General features: G+C 46.4%; 1 protein-coding gene across 1 annotated transcript in view; it reads left to right on the top strand.

Moving 5' to 3' along the window:
• The first annotated feature begins 1,480 nt into the window (after positions 1–1,480).
• Positions 1,481–6,011, top strand: part of setbp1 (SET binding protein 1) — a 35,900-nt gene continuing 31,369 nt past the window's right edge. The window contains exon 1 of the mRNA XM_005947182.3: positions 1,481–2,314. The gene's annotated coding sequence lies outside the window, so the exon portion shown is untranslated. The remainder of the gene's footprint in view (positions 2,315–6,011) is intronic.

The raw sequence follows: 6,011 nt of genomic DNA, 5'->3' as shown, positions 1-6,011 counted from the left end.
ACACACACACACACACACACACACACACACACACACACACACATGCACACCCCACTCTAATCTGCCTTTTTTGTTCACCCACTCAACCCCACCCACGCACCCACCTTGTCTTACTCTGAATACAACGTGTCAGCAGCGCAGCGTGGAGTGGCAGCGTTTGTCTCGCTGAACACACACGTTGAATTAGAATAAATGAATACCACGCTCACCAAATAGCACCATCGCAGCTCATTCCAGTAGTAGTGGTTTGCGCACAAGCCATTTCGTACGAAGACAAAGGTGATAAACTTTATTTATAGTTCAGCCCACGGGCTTGCAAAATGTTTCATGTCAAACACCCCCAGAGGATATGCATTAGAACCACTACTGATAAGATTTATGTATTAAGTTATGACTCAGCAGAAGCCGCCTATTCTGGATGAGCGAAGTGAAGGCAATGATCACAGCATCTCTAATATTCTAAATCGGTTATCTCTTATTCATTTTGACTATATGGAAAAAGATAGCTTTTATTGTAACCCCAACCCTGATAAGGATAAGCCAAAGAGAATGAATGGATGGACCTTTTTTTTTTGCCTTTAGTATATCTGTTATATCATTAAGGCTGCTAATTGTGTGCTTTTTAATTTGTTTTCTGATGACAGAGCTTTTTTCATCTTAAATTAAGTGAAGCCCTTTACTGGTTAAATAAAACGCTACAGCTGAATTATGCCCAATTGTTCATGCAGGTGCCCGGTTAGTGTTCAAATGAAGCCACAGTAGCTCAGATGCTGATTCAAACAGGACTGGCCAGATGTTGAGCCGAATTAACATCTGTTGTCTGGTATAATTGCTCTGAGACAGTGATTCTCAAACTTTTTCTGGCTTGCCCCCACTTCAGAAGTCAACAGCCCCAAAACACCAATGCATAACAATAAAAAAAATCTACAACTTTAATGAAACTTTAGTGAATTTAAACACCAACTCTTAGTTTGCCTACAAATTATATTCACTCAAACTTAGCTGTAGTCCATATTTTACCCCTGTTTGTTTATGTCCAGCCAATTAATCAAATCCCACAGCTCTAAGACCATTAAATATTTATTTATCATTACAATTCAGGCATTTTAAAGCCAGGCTCAGTAGACTACAGTTACATAGTATCAGATGCATATTTCCCTTAAAATATTTATTTCAGTCGCAGTCTCTTCTGCTCTGTATGCAGGTACGTATCTGAACCTGTTGAAAACCAGTGCCAAACATGTTTCTCCTCACAGCAGTGACTCAGTCAAAACAACAAGCCTTTTGCCAGATGTTGCTTTCCCTATTTGCATTACATTAAAATAACACCGTGCCAGTATGAGAGCAGTCCCACGGGAGAAAGCCCTGGGAATTAGGGGGAGGTTTGGAAAAGAAAAAAAAAGAAAAAAAAGGGAGACTCGTTGAGGTTGTTTGCTGCCAGGGGGAGGCGATGTCGCTCCTCCTCTTCTCATCTCTCCCCTCTGCTTTGCTCTGCTAGAGCTTTTAGTCTGCTGGGTGAGATCATTACCAGACACCAGGCTCCGGGACCTGACATTCACCGATCGGAAAAGCAGAGAGAGAGAGAGAGCAAGAGCGAGCGAGCGAGAGGCACAGAGAGAGAGAGAGGTAGAGAAAAGCTTGACCCAGTGCAACCGGCGACGAGCAACCCCCACCACCATCTCCTGCCTCTTGTGCAGCCCACTGACGACTAAAAGCGCGGTCTTGTCGCTGAAATTCCACCCCCCGCTGCTGGATTTGGGCTTGTAGTCGGATGCGGGCTTGTTTTGACTGCAGTAACAGTCCTGCTCTCACCCCCTCCTCCTCCCAAACCAGCCGAGTAGCGGATTTGCGAGGGATCTCAGTGCCGTGCAAGCTCCCCGAGTGACCAGCGGTCCCGCAAGGCATCGGAGATTCAGTGCGCACGGCGGCGGCGTCAGCGGCGGCTCTCCACGGCGCGAGTCAACACGCCAGAGCCTCTAAAGATCTTATTTCTACCAGGAACTGGACCCAAGTTTCCGATTGGATTTTTTCTCCTCCCCTGTGCGGCTACCTTGATTCTGCCACCAGATCGACTGCAAATCCTATTTTCTCGCTCTCTTTTTTTCGCTCTTTGCTTTCCAAAGCACCGTTGACGCCATTTTCCCCGGGATTTTCTGTCAAAAAACATATCCGTCTCTTCTGGCACCGTTTGACAGCTCCACGGGAGGCTGTCACCCCATCCGTCGCTTTCGTAAAATGTCTCTAAATGGATTGTAAATGATCGTGATAAAATATTTACACGTTAGAGCCGAGTGTGAGACAACATTAGACATGGGTAAGTAGCCCCGGTTGACTGACCACATTCCACACCTGAATGCACCTCTCCGGTGAAAAACTGTGTTCGTGTTTGTAACGCCACTTGGCCGCCTGTGTCTGCTTTCCATGTGTGCTGTTTGAGCTGCCTGTCACCTCCTACAAAGCCTTCCACATTCTGCCCGCGAGACTGTTATTCCTTAAATGTGAAATTGCTTGCAGTCACATGCCAGCAAAATCGCCCGAAACACACGCGCACGCGCGCACATGCTCGCGCCACCACTCAACGAGACGCACACCAGCCCCAAACAACTGTGGTACTACTCGGTCTCCATCTGTTATTACTGTGTAATACCTTGGTAATTAGATGGTGGTGGTAGGGGCGGGTAAGAGAAAACAACCAATTAAGGCCAATGGGATAAAGTGTCCACTGCTCAGATCAGGGTTTAACTCAACCACAGCTCGGCCTCTTAAGTTTAAATCTGTTTCTGCTGTAGTGGACCACCTGCGCCTTCACTGACATGGACAGTCCATCACATAGCATCATAATCTGTGGCATGCAGCAAGCAGATGGTTGTCACTCTTTCGACCTGTCAGTTGTTCCTTTATCTGAAGTTAAGCTGTGATTTTTGTTTGCTTGTTTGTTTCTAAATGTTTTCAGTGTTTTTTTGTTGTTGTTTTAGAGGGGAAAATGTGATGTCATGTTGACTTTATCTTTATTCTGATTATAATCATTTTTTACTAGTAGCACAGTGTGCACAAACTGTAGCATCGTCATCACAGATGTGTGCCCAAATGTAGTAGCTTGGTAAAACAGCTCTGCCCACTGTGGATGCTTTTATCAGCAGGTCATCAATTTCACGTGGGTGTCAGAAACTACATGTCCAAATGCCATGGCCCTGTGGAGGAAGGTGAGGACCGGGGGTCGGTGGTTATCATTAGCACCTAGAAACCTCTGTCACAACCAGACCACCAAAAGATAAACGGATAAACATGACCAAGTCTCACTGCGGGCTGACGTGCGATCAGGTCCTCTTGGATATATATGAGGGCTTGATTTTATAAAAAGAAAAAGAACAAGGGTTAAAGTAAAGGACAACTGTAAGAGAGGTGCGTGAGTAGGTGGAAGGAAAGGGGGCTGAGGAATGGATAATAGAGGTGATTCAAGCTCGGATGGAACCATCGATCTTGTCTTGTTAACAGTTTCAGCTCCCCCAGACCTGGCGGCATTTTTGTGGTGCGAAAGTATGAAACAGGCTATTAGACTCCCGGTTAAGTAATGAGATGCCTGCATGCCACCTTTAAATTAAAGTATGAGAAATCGATTAGGTGTATCCCCTTCTGCGCTGGATACCTTGGGTCGAAATAGGATCACAGAGAAGGTGGGTGGGGGAGGAGGGAATGTGAACGGGATCCAAGGACAAATCTAACTGTTGGCAGGCTCTCTTAACAGAATATCAGCACTGGAGCACCTTTTGGCAGAGCGCACAGAAAGAGGGGAGGGAGGGATAGGGAGGTGGAGGGGAAAGGGAAGAGGTAGCAATGAGGAGAGGAGAGAGAACAGAGGTTGAGGGGGAGTGAGGTGAGGGGAAGGAGGAAGACAGTTGGGGAGTAGGGGAGGTGTTTTTGCTGACAGCCATTTTGTGGCTTCTGCTGCAGTTAAAATGGTTTAACATTCATCTGCTTCAGCCGGGGAGTTACGTGAGGATGGTTTTAGTGCTACCTGGCATATGGCTCATCTAGTGGATGTGCGCGCGTGACTGCGTGAAGCAGCTTTAAGGCCATCTTTTTCAATTATGGCTGTCCCACACATGATATTTTACGATTGTCCTTCTCGCTGCCCTGCAGCTGAATACATGCACATGAACTGGGGAGAGAGAGAGAAAGAGAGAGAGAGGGCTTTATTTTGTATTTCATATCCAAATATATATATGCATTTATCCTGCTGGGAAAAAACCCAAATAGGCACTTTTTAGGGCTTCCATCACCTCGCTCTGCTCCGAGGGACTAATAGACATCAAACTTGAAACCTCATGCTGTGCCCATTGGACTTGTGAATACTAGAAATCTGGGCCCATTCTCTTTGGTTTGTCTCCAAGCAAAGACTGGAACCTTCTAGAAACATTGGCATATGTGGCTACCCTTCACTTGAGAGCCCGAGGAACAAAATAAGGGGAAAAAACTGCAAATGACAGCCAGACTAGGATCATCAGCTCACACCAAGATGCTCATCTACATCCAGGGATGGTCGTGCTTCTGCTACGTTTGCATAAAAAAGCATGAAATTAAAAAAAAAGGATATTCACCTTGTGCAATCACGCAGGCGTTTGGTGCGTGTGCGCGTGTGCATCTGTCTGCATTTGTGTATGAGCTATTTGTGTGTGCACCTCAGGCACTGGGCTGCTGGGTATGCAGCCTTAAAAGGTTGTGTTTCTGCTGCCATCCCTCTCTCTTTCTCTCCCTCTCTCTCTCTCTCTCTCTCCCGCTCTGTGTTTCTCGCTCACACTTGGACTCCCCTACCTGTTTTGTCTGCCGTCTGTATCGTTCACCATCACCGTTCTGTCCATCTGTATTCCATTATCAATGCTTTATCATAATTGTCGGTAAAAGTACAAGGCGAAATGTTGGAGGACTGTCTCATTCACAGCCTTTCACATCCAGCACAGGCAATGACCTTATGCTATTTGAGAGGGAAGCTGGTTAGCGCTGGCAGTTTTGAGAACATAATAAAGCTATTTATGCAGCGAGTCTGGCCTCTTACAATCACCCTGCTGTCTGAGGCTGGTCGAGGTGTGTGTATGTGTGTGTGTGTGTGTGTGCATCGCTGTGTTTGTGTGCATAAAAGAGAGAGTGAGAGCGGGGAGAGGAGACAGTGAGGCTCAGGCTAAGTAAGTGAGGGAGGCCCGAGGAGGGGTCAGTCTTACATAAACTCTCAGCTTGTCTGCCAGTAACAGAACTAACACCGCTTAGGGCAGCGAGCAGGGAGGGGAGAAGGAATAGTCATGACCCAGCTAAGGGGCTTATGCAGTAATGGCCCAGAATGACCAGAATTGTACTAATGCACGATGCCATTTTGCTGTCATACTGAGCGATAGCTGTGAAGGGGTACTAAGTCGTAGGCACAGAGTGGATGTGCGTCTATTTAATGTGTGTGTGTGACTGAGTGAGTGATGTTGTGGTTGGCAGCTGTCTCTTTTTCCTGTCTTTGTCCTCAGTCACATGACATCCAGGGCAGCTTTCACACATGCCATTAGGGCGAGTCACCAAGCTGACATTAGGAACTGGGAGGTTCCTGAAGGACCAAAGGGGGTCATGTGGGCACTGTAAGACCAGGCTGGGACTACACCTGGACTGCACCGCCTTTTGTTTATATCTGTAAAACTTTGTATGCTTAAAAGTGTGATTGTACAAGCACAAGGCTGTGGAGTTTGCGGGAATGAGTTTCTAACTTCCAGGCAGTCAGCAGTTTTCATTCTTGCTGGCAGGGTGTATGCAAAATCACTCTTGAAACAGGCTATCCATCAAACTGAGCATTATTTATGTCTCAGTGTTACTGATTGATGTAACACTTGCTATGGTGTGGTTGTGCACTGAGCACAGTCTGCTTTGAAGGCTCGTGTTAGTCAAAGAGTTAAATGAAGGAGGCTCTGGGATGTGAAATTTTACCCTGCCAAGAAAGCTTTGCACTTAAATTCTTAGTTGTCACGATGTCACTCCCC

The sequence above is a fragment of the Haplochromis burtoni genome, unplaced genomic scaffold, assembly GCF_018398535.1.
Source record: "Haplochromis burtoni strain Fernald_Lab_line unplaced genomic scaffold, NCSU_Asbu1 Contig_485, whole genome shotgun sequence".
NCBI lineage: Eukaryota > Metazoa > Chordata > Actinopteri > Cichliformes > Cichlidae > Haplochromis > Haplochromis burtoni.
Note: the sequence above shows the minus strand (reverse complement) of the source record. Positions and strands in the feature narration are given on the sequence as shown.